Here is a 24,362-nt window from a genome sequence, read left to right on the forward strand (position 1 = left end):
CTACATTAGGTCTCTAACTTCCCAGAAGTCTTCTCTCTCCTTACCATCTCAATTCCTTTGCATACCCACCTCCCTTACCCACCTCCTACTTCTTCATTCTGCCTCGATTCACCCCAAACCTGATGAAATGTAATCATTTGTCTCCTACAGCCCTGTGCCTTTGCAGCTGGACAAAACCACAAAGCCAGAATAGAGGACCTCAACAGAGCCCTCCGCGCTGTCTCCTCTTTCCTGCTGTGAGACAGCTGTTTCCACCTTTCTCCACTAAGCCTCCAGATCCCCTCCTCCTCCTCCCTTTCAGACCTGGTGTCCTATTATACTGAAAAAAAAAAAAAAATGAAAGAAAGAAGGAATCAGCCAAGAACTTCCATAGGCTCTCTACCACATCTCCTGCCTTCTATGCTGTGCTCATTTATTCTCCAGGGGATCAAGACAAAAAGCTCATAAATTCCATTCCTCCCCTGGGGCACTACCTCCTGAGCCTACTGCTCCAGTGCTTCTCTTGTTTCTCAGAACATCAGCTGTTTCCCTCTCTGCTCAATCATTTCCAACAGCATACCATTTACCTTAAAAAGTAAAAGTATGAGGAGGTCCCTGGTAGTCTATTGGCTAAGACTCCATACTCCCAGGGCAGGGGCCCAGGTTCAATCCCGGATCAGGGAACTAGATCCTGCACACCACAACTAAGACCTGGCGCAGCCAGATTAAAACAAAGAATTAGAAGTCTTTCTACTTTTCCTTTAACTGCTGTAGTATGACTCCTTATTACAGCTGCTGCTGCTGCTGCTAAGTCGCTCCAGTCATGTCCGACTCTGTGCGACCCCAGAGACGGCAGCCCACCAGGCTTCTCCGTCCATGGGATTCTCCAGGCAAGAACACTGGAGTGGGTTGCCATTTTCTTCTCCAATGCGTGAAAGTGGAAAGTGAAAGTGAAGTTGCTGAGTCGTGTCCGACTCTTAGCGACCCCATGAACTGTAGCCCACCAGGCTCCTCCATCCATGGGATTTTCCAGGCAAGAGTACTGGAGTGGGGTGCCATTGCCTTCTCCCCTTATTACAGCTGCTCTGCTCCAAAGCACCATGTCTGGTTGCTGCCCTATGTCTGATGTAACTCCTGATCTCCATCATCTTTGCAGTAACCCCAAAATTGTACCTTAGGTGATTTAGTCTGTTGTCTTTTTATTGTTTCTTTAAGCAGCATTGCATTTCGATGGAGTTATGGGTGATCATGATTTTCTTCCTTTTACTTATTTGTTCTTTCTTTCTAAATCTTCTATGATGAATATGCAGTACTTTGGTTAAAGTGGGAAACAATAAAATTATATATAAAAAGAAACACCATATTTTGTGAATAATTTACAATCAATTTTTATAGCAAAAATTGGCAGTGGGTTGGAGTGGAATGGGCATCGGGACTGGGGCCAGTTCTACTCCTGACTTGCTCCTGAGAAAGCCACTTAAATTCTCTGAATTTTGGATTCCTCAGCTGTGAAGGGGAGAAACTGCCATTTTCCCAATATTCCTTTCAACAAGGGATCTTAAAAGAAAACTGGGTATGAATATGCTTTGGGGCTATACCAGTGCAGGCCCTTATCCCTCTTTCCCCATGCATTTGTAGTGAGCTACATGGACATCTTCCTTTTACTAATGAGGAAATAGGGATAATAAGATTGCACCAGTTTAAAGCCCCATCAAAGGTGAGCAGTAACAGGATCAGCTTTCATGCTTCTTGGTCAGGTTCTTCTCTGTGTCCTGATTTCTTCATCCATCCCATTTCCAAAATATACAATATCGAGTCTTCTGTCCGTCAGAGATGACTGTAAAGGCTGGTTGACAAAGAAGAGCACTGTGAAGGTATATGGGACCACCAAATGCTATGGAAATATTGCCTGAAAGCCACTGAAGGCATCTGGGTTTTTAACACCCGTTAGACCATGTGGGACCTTCACAGATATTGGCTAATAGTTTTGTCGTGTGCCAAAGCTGTGATCTGGGATTCTAGCACTGAAGCCTGCTTGGGTGAGGGTACGCTAACTCGTGTGTATGCAGAACATGGAGTGTGTGCAGCAGTTGTTTTATTGTGATTCTGTTCTTTATTTCCTTCTTTTCCTTCTTCTGACTTGTCTTGGATTTCTAATAAGTAGGCAGAGGAAAGCTCCCTGATACCTTAAAGGGAATGGATTTTGTGCATCCCTAGGCATGACCTGATCCCCATGTTGATAACCTGCTGGGTAAAGAAGTACTTCCTTTTCTTTTGTTGTAGAAAAAATATGGTGTAGGAAAGCATGGCTGTGTCCCAGATCTGGGGTGATTCCCTGGGACAGGCTGCCAAGTGAGGGATCTTGGCTTTGATCAAGAAAGGATTCAGGAGTGAAACATCGTAAAGTGAAAGCAAGTTTATTTATTTAGAGAAATACATACTCCATAGACAGAGTGTGGGCCATCTTAGAAGGTGTAAGAGGCAGCCCCAGTCCCTGGGGTTGTCTGAGAAACTAATAGCCTCCTAAGCTGCGGGGCTGGTTAGTTTTTATGGGCTGGGTAGTTTCATAGGCTAATGAGTGCGAGCAGCATTCTATTTGGAGAAGGGGTGGGGATTTCCAAGATTTGGGGCACCATTCACTTTTTGAGCTTTTATGGTTAACCTCTAATTTGTCATGGTGCCTGTGGGTGTGTCATTTAACTAAGGTATTACAATGAGCATGTGATGAGGTTCAGGGTCTACTGGAACTCGAATCTTCTGCCATCTTGGACCTAGTTGGTTCTAACCACTTTTTTGTGGTATCCTGCTCTTAATGGCTGTATCATTCTTTTTATGCCCCTTCCTTCCTGTCTCACTTTCACTTGTCCTTAAATTCAGCCCTGAGTCTCCTCATCCAAGATATGATGAAAGAACCACTATTTTCACTGGAGCAAGTGATTCTCAAGACATGGAACTTGCACATGAATTCCCTCACTGCCCAGTCCTCTATGCTTTGACCCACAGGTTCTCACTTTCCAGGGAGAAATTAATCTCTGTGTTTTCCCGCAGTCACCATCCCCATTCTTCACAAAGAAGGGCATATTATTTATTGAATGTCTGCTTTGTACTAGGGATATTAATATACCTTGCTCCATTAAATATCAAGGCATCCTTTTAAGGTACATAATAAGACAGTTAATGAAACTCTTTGACCCTGTTGTGCAGAGATGTATAGATAAATTGAAGCCCAAAGGCTAAGAAGCCACAGGACTGTGAATTGAAAGAAATTCTCTGTAATTCCAGAGCAGAGATCTTTCTACCATCCCAAGTGATTTTTTCAAGGCTTTTGCTCCCTAAAGTTTTCCTGACAAGCTCTCCCTCTACCCTTTAAAGTGAAAGGATCCCATACTTCCTTAGCCTTCATCTTCCCCTACTGAAGAGAGCATGTATTTTGACTTTTGTCCTCAAGCATACTGGGATGTTGACAAATCCATCCAGACAGGAGCACCTAGAGCTGCTTCCTGCTCAACAGAGGAGTTTCCTGGGGGAGAAGAAGGACTCCACCCAAAAAGGTTTTCTTGATAATTGGATTGCTAGAGTTTTCAGGGAAAGAGTCTGAATCCAAATAAGCACAATCTAAATGTAAATGAATGTTTACATGGGTATTTGGAGGGACTCTTGGGTTGGAATACTGATGTGGAGGTATTTAGTAAAGCACAGGGAGCTAGCTGACTTTGGAGCCCAGAGTTTGGAAACTCCTCCTCCTCCTCCTCCTGTTCTGATTGAGAGAGAGGGAAAGAGGAATGGATCTGGCTTAAGGACCTCACTGAGCCTGTTTAAGCCTTGCTGTCAATCAGTCGATGAAAACACAATAATGGAAAAACACTTGTTGAGCAGTAAAAGGTGCTGCAGAAATGGCCCCAGTCTCTCAGTAGTTATAGTCCAACCAGACTGTCCTTAGGGGGTCTGTCTTATCATCCAAAGTGAATGTTGTCTTTGTCCTTGACCTTCCTGCTGCACTTCACATTATAGATGGCTGCTCTTCCTCATTTGTTCAGATTTCAGGGAGCCCAGGACTCAAGACCTGAGCTTTTGCTCTTGGCTCTGTTTCTTCTCTTTCAGATAGTTCATCTGTCCTCTTTGCTCTGGTTGCTCCCCTCTACTGTTGATTCTTCCCCATGCCTGAACTCATGGGTAATCAATAGTCTCCCACACAAGTGTTCAGATCCTATCCATAGAACCAGCTTGTCTCCTTGCAGGTAGAGAGTATGTCTAACACCACTATATGCTCTGGAGGGCAGAGCCCCTTGTCGCTGCTCCAAACTTGTTTTTTTAATCCTTGCACACAAAACCCAAGAAACATTCATTCAACTTGTAACAAATATGTAATAAACATGACATAATGAATGGTTTTAAGATTAACACATTAAAACAGAAAATATGTGGAATCCCATGATCCTTCCTCCACCCTTCCCTCCACCAGACTAAAAGATATGAGAAGACAACAATAGATTTTAATTAGGTGGGGAGTAAGTATATGATTAGGAACACCCTTTGTTTTCCCAATTCAGTTAATTCAATTAAAAGCTATTTATTGAGCCTTTACCATGTTCCAGGTTGTCTGCGAGCTAGATGCTAAGATGTCACTATAATCCCCTCTGCTCTCTGGGGTCTAGAAGAAGAGACAGGTATAGAAAATTGACAACGCAGCGTGACCAGGGGGTTCACTCCATGTGAGGAGACGTGGCTTCTGAGAGGAAAGGAAGATATCAGAAAAGCATTCTAAGAAAAGGAAGCATCTGAGTTTTTGTTTTTTTAAATAAAGGCTGAATGGGAATGGGCAAGGCAAGAATAAAGAAGGGGCATACTGAGCAGAAAGTTCTGTGTGGGCAAAGCTGGGAATGAGCAAAGTCCAGTGGGTTGGAGATCTGAGTGGCTTTTCACCAGAGCATAACTCAGTGCAGGGGAAATGGGAAGAGATTGGGGCAGAGGGAGGAAATAGGCCCAGAGGGTCCCTGCAGCCCATCTTAAAATGTTATTCTCTTGCAGCTATGTATAACAAGTGGGGGTTGTGGCAGAAGAGAGGCATGGCTGTGAGGTGTGTTAAGAGACAGGAGCAGGGTGGGCTGTAGGTCAGAGACCAGCTTGAAGCCTATGAAACAGTGCAGAAGGGAGATGATAAAGGGATGGAGGTGAGAGAGATGTGACACATGCATTTTTTCCTTCAAAAATGAGGGTGACAAAGATAAGGGATGTAATTCATCCTTGTTATTCCCTCTAACTCCCTATTGCAAGAAACAGTGTTTGATACATCATAGGCTTTTAAATGTGTAAATGAATGAATGATCCAAAATAGTTATCTAATTCCTACTCTTAAAATTTAAAAACAAATTCATAAATAGAAACAGGATCAGGGTCTGGAAAGTATGGGTGGAAGAGTGAAAGAAAGAAGTGAAAGTGAAGTCACTCAGTTGTGTCTGACTCTTTGCCACCTGATGGACTGTAGTCCACCAGGCTTCTCTGTCCATGGAATTAGAGTACTGGAGTGGATTGCCATTTTCTTCTCCAGGGGATCTTCCTGACCCAGGGATAGAACCTGGGTCTCCTGCATTGTGAGCAATCAGACACTTTACCATCTGAGCCACCATGAATCAACATGGTGGAATAGTATCAGCCAACAAAAATCTAACAAGATGTAAGTTGCGAAAAACTGGAAGAACTGGCACCAGATGCAGTTTGATTAACTAAGATCAAACTGGATTCTTTAGAGTTAAATGTATGGCCTTGAATGATACATTTTAATTATCCAAGCTCTTATTTTATCATCTGTCTTTATGATGGAAATGATGGTATTTTCTCACAAACGTGTTGCAAAGATCAAGAGAGAAAACTTATGTCAACATATTTTGCAACCTATAAGGGCTGTGAAAGGTCAGAGTTCATTAAGGATGTCTCTGGTTAGGGAACGGGACACTCACTGATTGTGGAAAGTCAACCAGATGCTGATAGAGCTTTCTCCACGTTTCTCTGGCTGGTGGAGAAACCGGAACCATAAGATGCTGCAGTTCCTGAAATGTTGCCCTCTCCCTTCTGAATTCTGGTGCTGCCTTTTCTGTTTTTTTGTTTGTTTGTTTGCTTGTTTTATTTTTCCTGCACCTGCCCTTTCCTGGTACCCACTTCATAGGAAGCATCCAGGATAGTGTCATCCTTCTCCTGCTCAAGCACTAAGCTCCTCTAGGTAAGGAGGTGAGGCTGTGAGTCCCTTGGCAGCAGCAGGTCACTGCAAAGGTGATGGGGTGCTGGGGAAGTGGCAGAGAATGGCCTGGCAGAGGAGTTAGTAAGAGACAGTTGTACTTAGGGTTCTCTTATACCTAAACGTACTGTGCATGAGTGCATCTGAGAGCAGAGGGCAGTACCCAGTGCCCGTGCCATTATGATAGAGCGAACAAAACTAGATGAAGGTTAAAGTGAAAAGTGAAGTCGCTCAGTCATGTCCGACTCTTCGCAACCCCATGGACTGCAGCCTACCAGGCTCCTCCGTCCATGGGATTTTCCAGGCGAGAGTACGGGAGTAGGGTGCCATTGCCATAGTACTAATACTTGAGTTTGCAAAGCCCTTTCACTGCTCTTCCATCACGTTGTGCTGACAGTGTCTAGGTGAGGTGGAGCTGTGACTTTTATCAATGTTTGTCCAAAAGCAACTGAAGGCTTACAGTGCCTTCCTCAAGCTTCCCTGACTGGTGGCTGGAAAGGTGCGAGCCCAGAAAGAGCTCTCTGACTCCATGTGTGTTCATTCTTGGCTGCCCTTGGTGGATGAATGTGGATGGGGTGCTGGTTTTGATAGGAATGTTTCAAGAAAATTTTAAAAAGTTAACCTTCTTTCACACAAAAGTAAGAGGTGCTTTGTAGAAACTGCAAACACACCAAGAAGTCTAAAGAGAGATCTACAAATTATCTGGGATCTCACCATTTAGAGATAAACACTGTTAACATTTACTGCATTTTTTCAGTCTTTCTTCTGTGCTTATCTTATATATAGCTGAGATTGCAATTTATATGCAGTTACATATCCTGCCTTTCCACTGAACATTCTATCACAAGATTTTCCCCATATCATTAAAAACTCTTACAACTGTGATTTTTATTGGCGTCACAGTATTCCTTTGTATTATAGGAATCCTAATTGACATAAACATTCTTTGACCGTTTAGGCTAGGGAGGCATTTCTTGTTAATTCGTTCCTCAGGTCCTATAGACACCAAAGCAGCATCTCAGCCGAAAACACCCTTTCAGAAGTTTGACTCATCTCAGAGATTCTCATTCCTTTAGGTTGAAGCAGTTTGTCTCTAAGTAAGCCAGTTACTTATTTAACACACAATAAATACTCCTTCAAGAAGAGTGTACCATTTGAATTGGCTGGGGGGAAATGACCTAGGAGGAGTCCCTCCCTATTCATGAACCGTTTGCATTATTTTAAGGCTTAGAAAACTAAAGCACAGAAGTAACTTAAAAAAGATGCTCATGCCAGGCTGTGGTGCTCATAGCCACACTTCTTAAGGGGTGGGTTTGCAGAGACAGAGCCACGTGGTCAATGTAGCAGCGGCTCTCTCCCCTCTCTGACACTTTCCTTTGGAAGTAGGGTGGAACCTCACAGGTGTGGTCCCAGGAGTGAGTCTTATGCTGAGTGGTTCTCTTCGTGGATAAAACCTGGTGAATTCTGAGAAGTGTGTGTTTGCTGAATAGTTTGGGTATGAATGTCTATTATAGCAGCTAACATGTATTGAGTGTTTTCTGGGTCTAAGCACCCTATGAGGTGCTACCTAAGAACATCTATATCCTTCTTTTACCAGAAGGTTCTGTAGCAGAGGGGTCAAAACCACAGTAAGTAGGGGCAAACTGCTCACTGTGTAAGTTTAGATGAATAATTTAACCTATTTATATTTCCCCGTACTCAACTGTATGAACATAGAAAAATGTCCAACTTGTAGGATGGTTAAGAGGATTAGCTTAGTTAAGACAGGTCAAGCACTTAATCTAGTGACTGACACATAGTAAACATGCAACAAGGGTGACCTCTTATTACATAAACCTCCCAATAAACTTCCTGGTACTTCTTATTTTTATTCCATGTTATGGGAGGCTGAAATTGAGGCACAGAGAGGTCAAGTGCCTCACCCAGGGTCACACAGACAGAATAGGGTCCCAACAGCTGTACTGCATATTCTGTACTCTGATTACTATGCTATATTGCTCTAATTTTCAAGAGCCTGCACAGAAAAGCAGGGCACACTAACTTCTGAATGTGGTAAGGTCTTCAAAGGAGCAAGCAGAGACTGAAAAGGAAAGAGAAAACCAGAGATGCTTGTGTCCCCGGATCTCAGACAATAATAGACTTCTTATGACAACCAAAAGTCAGGGAAGCCAGCTGTAGTCTTTTGGTACTTATAAGGGGAGAAGGTTGAGAAACTTTTAAAAGATTTCTGGGTGCAACAAAGTGGCCCATGGGATGTAGATGTAATAGGTGCACACAGTTCAAATTTGATGCAATAAAACTGTCTCTTCACGTGTACCGCAATGTTCATCGCAGCACTGTTTATAATAGCCAAGACATGGAAGCAACCTAGATGTCCATCAGCAGATGAATGGATAAGAAAGCTGTAGTACATATGTACAATGGAGTGTTACTCAGCCATTAAAAAGAATACATTTGAATCAGTTCTAATGAGGTGGATGAAACTGGAGCCTATTATACAGAGTGAAGTAAGCCAGAAGGGAAAACACCAATACAGTATACTAATGCATATATATGGAATTTAGAAAGATGGTAACGATAACCCTGTATGCGAGACAGCAAAAGAGACACGGATGTATAGAACAGTCTTTTGGACTCTGTGGGAGAGGGAGAGGGTGGGATAATTTGGGAGAATGGCATTGAAACATGTATAATATCATATATGAAACAAATCACCAGTCCAAGTTCGATGCATGATACTGGTTGCTCGGAGCTGGTGCACTGGGATGACCCAGAGGGATGGTACGGGGAGGGTGGAGGGAGGGGTGTTCAGGATGGGGAACACGTGTATACCTGTGGTGGATTCATGTTGATGTATGGCAAAACCAATACAATATTGTAAATTAATTAACCTCCAATTAAAATAAATAAATGTATATTAAAAAAAAAAAACCTGTCTCTTAACTGCATAGACCCTGTATGTGGCACTAGCCTGGACAGAAGGAGTTGGAAGGAACTTGGTTTTGTTTCAATCTTTGGCTCTCTTTCTCTCCAGGCAAGTTGAAGTCTCCTTGTACCCCTTCTCACTCCCATTCACTTTCCTTCCTCTCCACTCACAGGAATTTCATGTGATGTCTATTTATCTATTTACTTCTGTTTGCTACAAATCACAGTGTAGCAACCTCAGAGTTCCCAACTTTCTGTTTTCACTCATTTTTGTGTTATTGCAATCTATGTTGATACAGATAGCTCAGTGCATTTGTTTTAACAGCTGTATAGTAGTTCATTGTATGAGTATTCTATAATGTGTCCAGGGGCTTCCCAGGTGGCACTAGCGGCAAAGAACCTGCCCGCCTATGCAGCAGACCTAAGTGGCACGGGTGTGATCCCCGGGTCAGGAAGATCCTCTGAGGAAGGAAGTAGCAACCTACTCCAGTATTCTTGCCTAGAAAATCCCATGGACAGGGGAGCATGGCAGGCTACAGTCCATGGGGTCACAAAGAATCAGACACAACTGAAGTGACTTAGCATACGTAATGTGTCCATTTCCTTACTGATGGATGTTTCTGTTTTGTGGACATTGATTATTTCAGATGATAATGCAGTGAGTAATTTTGTACTGTTCTCCTTGTAAAAATGTGTGAGGATTTCTGGTTTTGGTATCAAGTTATATAAAATGAACAGCATAATTTTCATTTTTTTTCTCCAGTTGCTTGAAACTGGAAAAATAAGGATTATATGTGAGAATTTATTTCTGAGGATTTGATAAAACATGTAAACTATTTGGATTAGTTTTCTTTTTAAGGAAAATGTAGATATGGTAATACTGAAAGGTATTAGATTAGGAATGGAATTGTTGAACTAGATAGGTAATTGCTAAATTGCTCTCTAAAGCGACTATAGCAGTCTATACTTCTGCCAGCAGAATTGTATTAGAGTTATTGTTTTTCCATATTTTCTCCAACATTTGGTTTTAAGTTACCTGATTGTGTCTTCGGTTTTAAATGTGCATGTAACTTATCATTAGAGACACTGTGTTCCACCTTTGATGAATTGCTTAACCATATATTTGACATTTTGCTAGTGGCATATTTTGTCTTTTTCTTAATGATTTTAGGAAGTCTTTACGTGGCTTGTGTTCAGATCCAAATAGCTAGCTTTAACTATTATTTCAAAATATATTCTGTATTTCATTATAATGATTTTAAAAGTTTGATTTTTTTTTTACTTATAGGCATTTAATTATCCAGGGTTTATTTTTGTGTGGAGTATGATCCAGGGATTTAATTCACCTTTTGTCATGTACAAAGCCACTTACTGAGTTGCAGTTCAGTTTATTTAATTGTTACTGGTTTATTGTTATTCTAGTTTTTCTTGGGTTTTAATGTGTGTATGGGTGTGTATGTGTCTAAAAACACACAAATCTATTTATATAGCCATGTCTATATCTCTTTATCATCTGTCTATAATTTTCTATGTCATCTAATTTTTTTAATTTATAATAATTCAATTCTTTCATAGGATACTCTTTGCAGATACAATTTATCACTTTTTCTTTACTTTTTCATTGGGTAGACTTGCTTGAGGTTTTCTTTTCCTGACTGGTCACTCAAAAATCAGCTTTTGGTTTTATAGACCATTAATATATTTTTCTATAAGATTTTGCTCATATCTTTTAAATTTATTCTCTTTTACTTTCTCTGGGTTGGCTCTGTTTTTCTTTTCCAACTCCCTAAATTGAATATTTAACTCATTTATTTTCAATATTTAATTCATGAATTTAAGACTACAAATTTTCTATAATTCTCTCCTTCGTCAGGTAGCATAATTTTAATATATATTGCTTTCACTTTTATTCAGTTCCAAATATTTCATAACCTCCAAGTCTATATTTTTTTTCTTTAACTCATTGGTTACCTAGCAGTATGACTTTCATTTTCTAAATTTATGTCTTTTATCTTTTTCTGCTTTATTTTTTTATAATTACTTTCAAGTAATATTGTGAATTCTTAATGACAGACTCCATGGGGCTTCTGGAAACAACCTTTATGATTCAGTAGGTAATCAACTTATGACGTTCCACGTATGTGAAAAGAATGTGCATTCTCCACATGGGTGGCAGGGCTCTTTGTATTACTATTAGATTGAAACTGGCATTAGTGCTGCTCAAATTCTATCTTTCTGCTAATTTGTGGTTTATTTGATCTCTTACTAGGCTTTCCTGGTGGCTCAGATGGTAAAGAATCTGCCTGCAATGCAGGAGACCTGGGTTTGATCCCTGGGTCAGGAAGATCATCTGGAGAAGGGAATGGCTACCCACTCTAGTATTCTTGCCTCAGAAATCACATGGAAAGAGGAACCTGGTGAGCTACAGTCTCTATGGTTGCAAAGAGTTGGACACAACTGAGCAGCTAACAGTAATCTCTAATTGATGTGTGAAGAATTCCCACGCGTGGTTTCAATTTGTCAGCGTATCAGTGTAACTCTTGTCACTTTTTGCTTTATGTGAGAAGAAACTGCTGGGCACACAGAAATTCATGATTGTTACATCTCGCTGATGCTGCTTTCCCTGTTAGCATTATAGTGTCCGCTCTTTGTGGCGTGGGTAGTTTGTGCTCTGCAGCCTTGCTGTTAGCTTGGGGCCATCTGATGAGTTCTGGAGATCATCTTGGAGACCATATGTTCCAGGTGACATAGGCCTTGTCACTGATGTCAGACTTTACATATTATACCATTGGGATTTTGGGAGTTGGTCAGTCATAGCAGCTTGTGTTAATTATCCTAAACTACATTCTTATTTTCATGCATTTTGCTATAAATTCTGCTTCCCGTTTTGCTAATATCTTTTTACTATACATTACCATCTTACTTTGTTCTGTATTCACAAGCTATTTCTTTGCTTCTGTTTTTCTCCCTCTTAATGTTTTCAGTAGGAATGCTTAAGTTTCCTGTCTTTTCTTTGTTTTTATTCTTTAATGGTACTCCTAAAATGTTGATATGGAATCTTTTAAGTATATTTTTATTTCTTAAGTTTTATAATAATTTCAGACTTACAGAAAGTTGCAAAAGTAGTACAGCTAATTTTAGCATATCCTTCTTCTTCACCTTCAAATAATCACAGTAAAATGATCAAAACTAGGAAATTAGCATTAGTATAATACTCGTTGCTATTCTATAAACCATATTTACATTTTTTCAATTGGTCCTAAGTTATACTTTTCTAGGATCTAGATCCAATCCAGGATTCAATCCAGGATCACACACTGCATTTAGTTAATCTTCGTCTACACCAGTTTGGGGTAGTTCCTCACTTTTCTTTATCTTTCATGATCTTTACACTTTGAAGAGTACTAGCCAAATACGTTTTATAGAATTATAGGAAAGTCCCTAGCATTCATTTTTGAATGGTGGTTTAACTGGATAGCATGTTCCATTGTCTTCTAGCGTCTGCTGTTGCTGATTGAAGTCCTCAGTCAGCCTAATTTTATTTAAAGCTTGTTAATTTATCTTTTTGTCTCTGATGGCTTTTAAAGTTGTCTCTTTTTTATAATATACTGTTTTATTACAGTGTGTATATGTGTGCATTTGCTTTAATTTATTCTTCTCATGATTTTGTACATTTCAACAATATGAGGACTTTGGTTTTCATTTCTAGACAATTCTTGAGTATTATCTCTTTGAATATTTACTCGTTTTCATTCTTTCTATTTCCATGTGGAACTCATAATGTGTATGTTGGAAATCTGTAACTTTCATGTGTCTTAACTCTTTTTCATATTTTCTTTCTGTGTTGTATTTTGAAGTGTTCTTATATCTATTTTTATATTTCAGTTAATCTCTCAGTGGTTCTGTCTAGTTTTCTGTTCACCTCTTTCACTGAATTTTTTTCACTGACTTGATATTTTTATTTCTAGATTTTCTATTTGATTCTTTTTAAAATATTTTCTTTTTCATGCTGCCCTATATTTGGCATATAACTTCTGTTCTTTCTGTTAGCTTCTGAACCAGGGGGAGGTCAAAGATTTGTGGAACCTGAAGCATTTTTGACAGCCCGTCTTTAAGAAAAAAAAGTAAACAATTACAGATACAAACTTAAATATACTAGGTAATATTTGTTTGGAATGAGAAAAGAAACCACAAAAATTGTTAGTTCAAAAAGCTACCAGATACCACAAAAAAGCCCATAAAAGTAAAATACTTTTATTTATTAAGTACCCAACACAGCTCAATCCTTGACTTCCTCTTCCTATAACACATTTATAGTATTTTTAAAGGGAGAACAGAGAGATAATTCAGTCTTTTCTCTAGTATACTTGAGATTAGTGTTAAATTAGAATTTAACTTTTATTATCTGTGGTTTATAAAAATTAGTTTCAGCTTCACACATAGCTTTTGGCAATATAAGAATCACTGTCAAATTTGGGAAGAACTCTAATTTCTTTCATATATTATCTTCAAGAATTGAAAGAATTTTCTACATATGAGACTCTAAGATCTCAGTTGTTTTATCTTTTCTACATATTTGTGGTGCAGGGTACTCTAGGATAAGTTTACAGTAGGATACAATCTTTGGTCCTATACCTTCATGTCACTATACAGAAATGACTATTATCCTCATCAATATATCCGAATAACTCCAAACAATACATTTTCAAAATACATCTCAACTCCAATCTAATCCCAAAGATGTCCATTGCCATTCTCATATCTTCAGATAAAAATAGAAGTGTGAGTGAGACAGAACGGAAAGAGACAGTGGTCTCAACTAATTAAGGTTAAAATATCTTTTGTAAATTTTATAACAACATGAGGCCCTGTGAGTACATTCCTAAGGTCCCTCCCAGGGCCTTGGAAAGGGGCTGTGCCCGTGAGAGGCCCAGAAGCATTAGCTTCATTAACTTTACAGCAAATTTGCTTCTGCTTTGAACATCTAATCATAATTATTTTAAGACCTCTTTTAAATTGCCTTTTTATTTATAGGCACAATGGTTGCATTGGCTGACTCTTTACATAGTGTTGTTTTAGCTTACATTATCTGTAATCTTGGGTTATGGGTCAATTTATGTGGGGTTTGCTTTCTGTGGGAGTCTCAAGTGGTAAACTTGGTGGTTGCCTTTGCCAGGGCTCCCTGGTCCCCAGTCCATGTTAACTTCTCACTTAAGGTTGGAGGTCACATAATATGCAAGTCATGATTGTAGACTCCATACATTTATATGGCACAGATGGGGGTCCCAGCTTCTTGCACGCGACTCTTTTTATCCTGGTTCAGTGGATGTCAAGCTTCCTTTCTGCTTCCCAAACCAGTCGGTGAAGCTCTTCCAGACTCTGTTCCAGATCTGAAGAAGCCCTCCTTGAGTTCTGGCAGGATCAGTTTTAGCTTTTCAAGGTCATGAAGCCCTTGGTTTCTCTCCACTCCCTGCCCATATCGGAAATCCATCTCCCAGCTATTAGGACTTAAGTTCAAATACAAGAGTCCCATGGGCCATTTTAGTGGGCTTTTGTCCATAACCGTGGCTTTGTTTTGTCGCCTTCTTCCTTTTTAGTTTTGTCACCTGTCTTGGGTTTGAGCCCCATTACGTACTTAACATTCTTTTGTTAAATTTTATCTCACGCATCTGTGTATTTGGAAATGGGGGATGATCCTTTGAGTTAATCTAGGCAGATCAGCTTCAACGCTGTATTCAACACTGTACTTCTGATATGTGTCTACACTTTCTAGAGTACTAGCTATGCACCAGTATGTAATTCAAACTCCCTGTCCTTGTGGAGTTTACTTTCTTATAAATTGAGAGTAACTCTTTGTGCTAGGGACTCTTTTTTTCCCCCCTGCAGAAAAGGTAAAGGAGCCTAACTTCCCTCTCTCCTTTTCCCTGAATGTATGTGAGGTTACATAAATGCTTGAGCAGCTCTGTGACTGTAAGTATTGACTTAGCATTTGAGGATATTTAAAGTAAACTCTGGCTTCCCTGGTGGCTCAGTGACAAAGAATCTGTCTGCCAATGTGAGGGACATGGGTTCAATCCCGGGGTTGGGAAGATCCCCTGGAGAAGGAAGTGGCAACCCACTCCAGTATTCTTGCCTGGAGAATCCCATTGAGAGAGGGGCCTGGCAGGCTATAGTCCATAGGGTTGCAAAGAGTTGGACATGACTGAAGCGACTTAGCATGCACTCATGCAAAGTAAACTCTAGGTCTTTCCTATAGTTCTGTGTGCCCAGAATTTTCTACCAACGTGGGTCACTTTTATTTAGAATTTGTCTATCATCTGCATTGCAATAATAATTAAGCATTCATCCAACTTCTTTTTGCATTTCCCCACAACATAATTCTTTAATTATTTGAAAAGAATTTTCCTTTTTTTAATTTTCCTAGAAAAATCCACCCTTTTTGGTGTATAGTTCTAAGAGATTTGATAAACTATATCCAGCTATGCAACCATCACACACACAACACAATTCTTTAATTATTTGAAAAGAATTTTCCTTTTTTTAATTTTCCTAGAAAAATCCACCCTTTTTGGTGTATAGTTCTAAGAGATTTGACAAACTATATCCAGTTATGCAACCATCACACAGTCATGATACAAAATAGTTTTATCACCTCCAAAATCTCTTATCTTCTTTTGTAGTCAAACCGTCCTTTTGCCCTCAGTCTTTGGCAACCACTCACTGATCTGGTCTCTGTATCTTTATCTTTCCAAGAATACTGTATAAGTGGAATCATACTGGATGTAGCCTTTGTGTCCGGTTTCTTTCACTCAGTGTCACGTGTTTAAGACTCATCCACATTCTTGTGTGCATCAGTAGCTTGTTCTCGTTCTCCCATTTAAAACCCATGTCTTACTTAGAATCTTTTGTTTGTAAAAGCTAATTTTGGTCAGTGAAAATTGAGATTTATTTCTTTTTGCTTAAGATACCATAGAAGAATTCTATGTAATATGTATCATATTACTGGTTTTTAGAGAAAAATAAATAATTGTAATCTTGTGCTTAGCTGCTCAGTCATGTCCGATTCTTTGTGACCCAGGGATGGTAGCCTGCCAGGCTCCTCTGTCTATGGGGATTCTCCAGGCAAGAATACTGGAGTGGGTAGCCATGCTCTCCTCCAGGGGATCTTCCCAACCCAGGTATCCTGCATTTCAGGTGGATTCTTCACTGTCTGAGCCACCAAGGAAGCCAATAATAATTGTAATACTTCTGATTTAAAAATTATTAAAGTGGGAACAAACATATTGTTTGGTGTTAGGTAATACTGTAACTCTGGGCCAAGGCAGAAGAATGTAGTGATGTTTTTTTCATACATGTGGGAAACCTGGTAAGTGGTACATATAAGATTTGAAAATCTGCTTTAAAAATATTGAGACTAGCAGGTGCTTCACAAATATTTGAATATATGAAGGGTGGAAAGATGGAGCCTAACTGAACCTTAGGGGTTTCCTGAAGCATGGAGACTCTCAGGTTGGTGATTATTTACACTAAAGACCATCTGCCTGCAATCCCAAACCTTTTGGCTGCTGCCTGCAATTCTCCCTGATGTTGCAGTAGTAAGGGCTTTGGCATGTTCTCAGCCTTGTGGGCTTAGGAGGCAACACAAAAGAGCAGCCAGGTAGCACACTGCTGTTGTCCCATATCCTTCCAGAAGCTTGTTCGGGGCCTGCCTGCCAGGCTGCACACCTGCTGCAGCTTGCTGAGTCACATGTCCCATTGAACAGTGAGTTCCCTGATGTGAGGGGGCCACGCACCTGTTTTCTTTAGCCGGGCATGTAAAGCAGTTCATGGCATGAGCCAGATTTCACCTTCAGATATGTGCTTGGTGGTCCCATCACAGGTGACAGGAGGTGATTGCACCTCTAGGACAGGGCTGGGCCCCTGTGGCTGCCAGGGGTGGCCTCTTCCCACACCTGTGTGCTCCTTGCTCAAGCCAAAATGATATAAAACGTGTGTTCAATATAATCACTGCTTCAACGTAGCTTACCGCCATTTTGGAGGCAGCATGCCACCTTGGAGAAGGTGTTCTGTTGCATGCTGGCTGAAGGTTGGCACATCCCTGTCCTTTTAGGCAGGAGGTGTAGGTGTATAGCATCTCAGTGTGGGGAAGACTCCAGTGATCATACATAAAGTCAAGCGAACCAGGTACCACAGTTGCTTGGACAGTTCTCTCCTCTTCTGCATCGCATGAGACAACTGATGTCACATCAGTGGTTGGGGCTCCCACGGGCATTTCCAGATATTCTCCCTCAGCAGCATCAGTGAACTGGGCTCCTAGCTAAGAATAACTCATCCTGCACTATCTGGAAACAAGAAGGAGAGACGCCCTGGTATTTTCTGGTGATTTTTAAAGCTTGATTTTGTTCAGTTTCTTGACAGACAAAGATTTGGCTTAAAATTCCAGTCCTTTTCTTTGATTCTTATGGGCAAACACTGTATCCATAAGAAAGATTTTGTTAGTTTCTTTTTTTTTTTTGCTTTTGTTTTTGTATAGATCTGAGCTTTATTTCGCACAGAATCGGACACGACTGAAGCGACTTAGCAGCAGCAGCAGAGCTTTATTTATTAGAATCTTACAGTGTAAATTAATACTAAGGATTACTAAATTTGGTAACCCAAACTGAAACTGCTAGTTTACCAAAAGTTGGAGTCAGGAGTCTTTTCCTTATAAATATAGAACTTTGGGTGTTCCTTCAATTTGCCAAGCTCATTCGCACCCTAGGATCTTTGCCCTTACTGTTTCCTTTCAAAACTTTTGGACAACTATGACTATAAAAAAATACCCAGTTTTCATTAGGGCAAAATCTGTTTCTAGTTGTTTTTACTTCCTTGGCTCCATTTACCCCACTGATGCCAATAGCATGTACCCTTGGCAGAAGAAGAGAGAGACAGGGATTGCTGGAACCAACCTTGCCTCCCAAGTGCCTGGGATGTGTGATGTAATTTTGCCCCTGGTTAACTTGAACATTTTTCTAATGTTAGTTTTGGGCTTTGACCTTCACTTGGATAGAGTAGGTCAGAATTCAGTAATATAAAAAATTTGATTGTACGCTCTTTGTAATCATCATGTAAATGGTCATGTATATAGATTGCATGTTCTAGAGTTTACTAACCTTCTCTTACTTTGGAAAGTTTAGATTAAAATTGTTTTCTGTAATTTTTACAGATCTGTAAAATAGGAAATCCACTCATCCATCACCAAGAGGTGGCTACATTTGCTGGCCTTTGTTCAGAGAACAGAGTCTCCCTTGGAATTAAGACAGTTGACTGATTTGCATTGTTATATGACAGAGACCAACACAAAACTGTAAAGCAGTTTTCCACCAATTAAGAAAAAAAAGACAGTTGAAATCTACAATCCAAGAAGAGGCCATTCACATTTTAGTTTAGAAATCTTAGCTAAGGGGCTGGGTAAACAGAGATCAAAAACACAACTTGTTCAACAAAAGAAATTCATAATACAGCTTAAGTGTGTACTGAATCTTTTATTAAAGTATCTTGGCTTATTAAATGCCATATGTAAGGATGCTTTCCAAATGCAGTTTTAATAATGATCATAAGTGTACTGCAGGGTAGTTTGAGCATCCATGAAAAGAGAGAAATATGCTTACACTGTGCGGTCATAAAACCTGTAAACTGCCATTTAGTAAGTGGCTAAGAAGTGAATTGCCACAGAAACCAAGACTTGTAGCAGCTGCAAATAAAGGAAAGAAGTTTCTAAATGCTGACACTGGTCATGAAACTGATATTTTATTTAGATGTCCTTGCAGCACAGAGCTCTCAGAAATCATGTTTATAGCCTTCGTGCAATAGAAATACAAGCAATCGTGTATATTTTGGCAGATAGTGCCCGATTTAGTTGTAATAATTCACAGCACTGCTTCGGGGCTTCCATGTTGCTCCAGGCAAAACCCTGTATTATAAATTATAGCACACAAAGCTGAATTTGACCTACCAGTTGATGCATAATCAACTGACTTAATTCTGAATATTAACTACACATTGTGGCCTAAAGGTTTTATGCTCTCTAAATGTAACAATAAATTATACAAAAATCTTCCTCTTGGGTGAAGCCTAAATATAAATAAATCCCCAATCTTCATACTATGCCACAAGACCGGTTACTATAGATACCAGAGAGAATATATTAATCTTAAATATTATTGCCAAATAAAATAACTTTAGAATATCACTAAGTACCTGAACTAATTATAGAAACTTTGGGGAGGAGTTTCAGTACTTTAATAAAACACTTTCCCATTTGCCTCATTTCTTTAGTGGTAAATTGAAAGATATCACTTTGCTTCTATGATCAGGATGAGTAAAATATTTCACTTTAAAAGATTCTTCCCAATCCCAGGTTCAGGGTATCGTCCTTATAAGTGCTTGGAAAATACCGTTCTATAAATAGATGAGTTAGGAATGTTTTGAAACATCATATAATCTGATCAAATCAGTCTTGAATTTGAAAAATGTGTATTTCTAGATTAAGCTATTTTGTTCTACAAATGACTTCCTGTGTGATACTTTCTGAGCGAATCGTGTAGCTTCTCTGAGCTGCTTTACTTGCTTATAAAAGGGAGATTAAGGGGAGAAAAATGACCCATTACTATCTCACAGAACTGTGATTTGTGAATACTTGAGACCAATGACTGTGAAGTGTTTTGAAATAATTATCTCTAATAAAGATGTTTTATTCAGGTAAGAAATGATCTTCTTTGCTATGCTTGTATCATGTAACCCCAACCCCTCCCTGGCCACAGTTGTCTGTACCTAGGGTAGACAGATTTTCACTTTTAAGAATCTGAACTGAGAGATCCATACCCAGAGAGTTGGCTCACAATTGTCCCTAACCTGGAAGTTCCTTCCTGGGGCCTGATTCTGTTTCCTGGCCCCAGTTTCCATGAGCTGTCTTTGCATCCTGATAATAAACCTCCCTTTCTTTGAGTTAAATTGTGTAGGATTCTATTTCTGGCAATCAAACATTTCTAAGTCAACTTTGTACAAGTCCCTTCACTCATTTCTTCAGCACTTACCAAAATTCAAACTCAGGAATTTTTGGTTTAATAGTGGGGGGATAAAATATAAAATTGACTGTAATATGAGTCAAAAATGCCAATACATAGAAAAATACAAGTAGTGGTTCAGTAGCAGAAAGAAATAATATCTACCCAAAGATAGATACAGGTAGATTAGGAGAGTCCTAACAGATGAAGCCTTGCAGGTATTGTTTCTTGTTAAAAAATTTTTTTTATTTCCTATTGTTTGCTGTTGTTGTTCAGTTGCCAAGTTGTGTCTGACTCTTTGCAACCCCATGGACTGCAGCGTGCCAGGCTTCCATGTCCCTCACTGTCTCCTGGAGTTTGCCTGAGTGCATGTCCATTGAATCAGTGATGCTATCCAACCATCTCATCCACTGTCGCCCTCTTCTCTTTCTGCCTTCAATCTTGCAAAGCATCTTTCCCACAGTTTTCTATTGCTGCTGCTGCTAAGTTGCTCCAGTCATGTCCGACTATGCGACCCCGTAGACGGTAGCCCACCAGGCTCGCCTGTCCCTGGGATTCTCCAGGCAAGAACACTGGAGTGGGTTGCCATTTCCTTCTCCAATGCATGAAAATGAAAAATGAAAGTGAAGTCACTCAGTTGTGTCCAACTCTTAGCAACCCCATGGACTGTAGCCCACCAGGCTCCCCCGTCCATGGGACTTTCCAGGCAAGAGTACTGGAGTGGGGTGCCATTGCCTTCTCCAGTTTTTTATTGGAGTATAGCCAATTAACAATATTGTGATAGTTTCAGGTGAAAAGCAAAGGGACTTACATGTGTCCATTCTCCCCTCAATTCCCCTTCCATCCACGCTGCCACATAACATGAAGCAGAGTTCCCTGTGATATACAGTAGGTCCTTGTTGATTCATCACTTCTTTTTTATGAACACCACCTCTATCATGGTGCAACTACCCATTCTGTCATCTGTGGACTGTAAGAATAGCTTCTCAACTGCTACCTTTGCCTTCAGGCTGCCCTCCATACCACTGTCAGAGTTATCAGGTAACATCAAACATATAATATCAGACATTGATCCTAAAATGACCCTTAAAAGACTCCCATGCCTATGGGTTAAGGTCCAGGGTCTGCACAATGCATTATGCATACTAGCATAGGGCATTTTAATAGATACTTGTTTAAGTGTCTGTCTTTTCTTCCTGAAGTAGTAAGTAGAGTGCCAGACAGGTGCTATTCATCTTTACATCTCCAGTGAGCATTTGGAAGGAGCTCATGGCAGGGGCTCAGGGAAATTATTGTTTAATTGGATGGCGATGAGATTTGAATTGGTCCTGGAACAATAGCTTCAATTTTGAAAGGTGGATGTTGGGATAGAGGCTTTAAGGGCAGGAGAATAAAAGCCTGAACATGAAGAGGGCAGGAAAGTTCAGACCAGATTCAGGGAGAGTGTGTCATCCGGTTTGGCTGGAACAAAGGGAAGAGATAATGAAGTTAAAGACAGAAGAAAATGTTGGAAAAATCAGTTGGGATCCTGTCATGGAGGATTTTAATTTAAAAGATGTGAGCTTAATTTTGTAGGCACCAGGGAGCCACGTCCACTGAGCATAATGGTAATGTGATCAAAACCACCTTTTAAGGAGGTGAACCTCAGGGGTGCAGAAGGTGGACTGGAATGGAGATCCTGGATTACTCTCATCATGTTCCCAGGGAGGAGGGCCAGGCATGATCCCCCATGGTTTCCATCTTCTTAACTATTTCTTTATATTTTACTGTTCTCTTTTTAGACATTTTTTTTTTAAAGAGTCATCTACCATGGCAGTCTCCTTTTCCTTCATCTCAGGTGTAGCAAGGATTTGGGGGGCTTTAAAGCATCTGATAGATATGAACAAGGGCATATCATCCCCATCCAGATGATCGCCCTTTCATTTTTAGTAACGCTGGGGAGATGGAAATGGTTTGATATGGAGACATGCTTGACCTGTTCTATTTTTGCCATGCTTTCAGGCGGCTTAACAAGAACACTGGGTTCCTGCTTCAGCGAGGGAATTGGAAGGTTTCACGTTCCCTCAGTGGCATTGGTTTCCCTGCTGGCTCCCCAAACTCAGCAAAATTCAGGAAGCAGGACCTCCAAGTCTCAGCTAACTTCTATCACAAATATCACTTCCTCCTTGAAGCCTTCTTTGATTTGTTACCATTTCCCAGGCCTGAGGTAACCCCCAAGTTCTATGGTATTTCCTTTTTCTACCTGAAATATGATTATCTGTAGTGTGACTCTGTATGCCTACTGGCCTGAAATTTCCTTGATAGTAGAATCAGGCCTTATTCATTCTTAATATCCTCCTCTCCCTCATTCAGTTTCATTGATGTCCATGTGTCTTGTACAAAGGAGGATCCAGTACTTTTTATTTGAATAGCACTTAATATTTTGCTCTTTCTTTTTTCGTTTGAATTTTCTATATATCAGCAAAGGAAGGCTTTACCATCTTCACTTTCATTTTTCAAATGAGAAAACTGAGTATTTGAGTGATGTACCTAAGGTTGCATAAAAAGACAAAAAAATTTTTTTTCCTTCCAAATTCATCAGTACTGTTTCTACTACACCATTCTACCTCATGCTGCCTGATGAATGGGAGGGCTTGAATTTTCATTAGGGTTTTATTTTTTTTTTTGAATTATGCAGAATTCTATTGAGGGAAGAACCTGTTGAGATGCCATCATACTGTCTCCAGCATCCTGGGGAGGCCCACATGACAAGCAGGGGAGTGTGCAAGAATTTCTTGATCTGTCTGAAATATTTAAAATTCAGCCATTAATCATAACAGCTGCATTCTGACTTCAAGTGATCAGCTACTAATGGTTTCGACATTCTGAGTTTGAGAAATTCCTATTAATTGTCCTTAAAAAAGGGCAGGAATGAATAATCTTGACTTCATTTGTGAGAAAAGAATCAATCTCTCTCACTCTTAGGTGCCCCTCCCTTTTTTTTTTTTTTTCCTCTTCAAAATGTTTTGATCTAAAATGCAGATTTTTTTTTCCCCCTGGGCTTGTTTCTCTGGGTCTGACTTTGAATGGCTGCATGTTCTGAGAGGTTGAGTTTTGGCGGTCAGAATCACCAGGGTTGGGACTGGTGATAACAGGTGCTCCTGGATCAGTTCCCATGAGCTGGCTAAGCTTTAGAACACAGCCAGCTAGGGAGATGGGCAGAACTCTAGGCCAAAGAGGGTGAACACCCAACACATACTTACGATGATAGATTTCTTTCACATCAAGAAGACAGTATAACTTTAATGTGTGAGTACATACATATACCTGTGTGTATGTGTATCTGTGTGTATGTACAAATATGAGTAGGTGTCTATATGTCATCTAAATATAAACACCCTTTGCCATGTCTATGTAGGGGAACAGAATTTCCCACTCCCAAATATATCTCTTTAGTATCTTAATTTTAAGCCGGTTATTTTCTGAGAAACAGCAGACATGGGAAAAACTCTGAACACCAAATAAGAGTTTCCCCTTTTAAGAAAAATTTACATTTACAACAGAAATCTCCATTTGTGAGGGTGTTTCAAAGATATACTAGGAAGAGGAGGATGACCAAATCTTTAGACAGTCTTATCAGTGGAGAAGGCAATGACCTAAATCCATGTATTAACCTCACCTTTGTTTACTATGCTTTTCCTGGTTACCTCCCATAATTCGCCTCCCATAACTGTTCTCCCCATCCTCAACATCCTCTTGTGTCTTTAGCTGAAGATGGTATTTAAGGTGAGGGTTTCAGCCATTATGACAAGTTGCTCAGTTTTTTTGAGTCTCTCCCATGTACACGTTATTACTGTTTGACTCTCTCCTGTTAATCTCTCTGATGTCAGTTTAACTCTTAGACCAGCCTGAAGAACCTAGAAGGGCAAAGAAAAATTTATTCCTCCCTGACACCTACTTTCTACAAAAGCTCTTAAGCTCTTTTTTTTTTTTTCCACATTTATTTATTTATTTATTTATATTTTGGTTGTGGTAGGTCTTCATTGCGGCTAGCCGGCTTTCTCTAGTTGTGGTGAGCATGGGCTAGTCTTCGTTGTGGTATGCAGGCTTCTCATTGCAGTGGCTTCTCTTGCTCCAGAGGACAGGCTTTAGATGTGTGGACTCGGCAGTTGTGGTTCGTGGGTTTATTTGCTCCATGGCAT

General features: G+C 40.0%; 1 long non-coding RNA gene across 6 annotated transcripts in view; it reads left to right on the forward strand.

Annotated features, from left to right (window-relative positions):
- Positions 1-24,362, forward strand: part of LOC133256207 (uncharacterized) — a 288,817-nt gene that overhangs the window by 44,307 nt on the left and 220,148 nt on the right. The window contains exon 5 of one of the 6 annotated variants that reach the window (XR_009739129.1): positions 11,406-11,553. The exons of the other annotated variants lie outside the window; for them this stretch is intronic. This is a non-coding gene — a long non-coding RNA (uncharacterized LOC133256207). The remainder of the gene's footprint in view (positions 1-11,405; positions 11,554-24,362) is intronic. 6 annotated transcript variants of the gene reach the window in all.

Source organism: Bos javanicus, chromosome 10, assembly GCF_032452875.1.
Source record: "Bos javanicus breed banteng chromosome 10, ARS-OSU_banteng_1.0, whole genome shotgun sequence".
Lineage (NCBI taxonomy): Eukaryota > Metazoa > Chordata > Mammalia > Artiodactyla > Bovidae > Bos > Bos javanicus.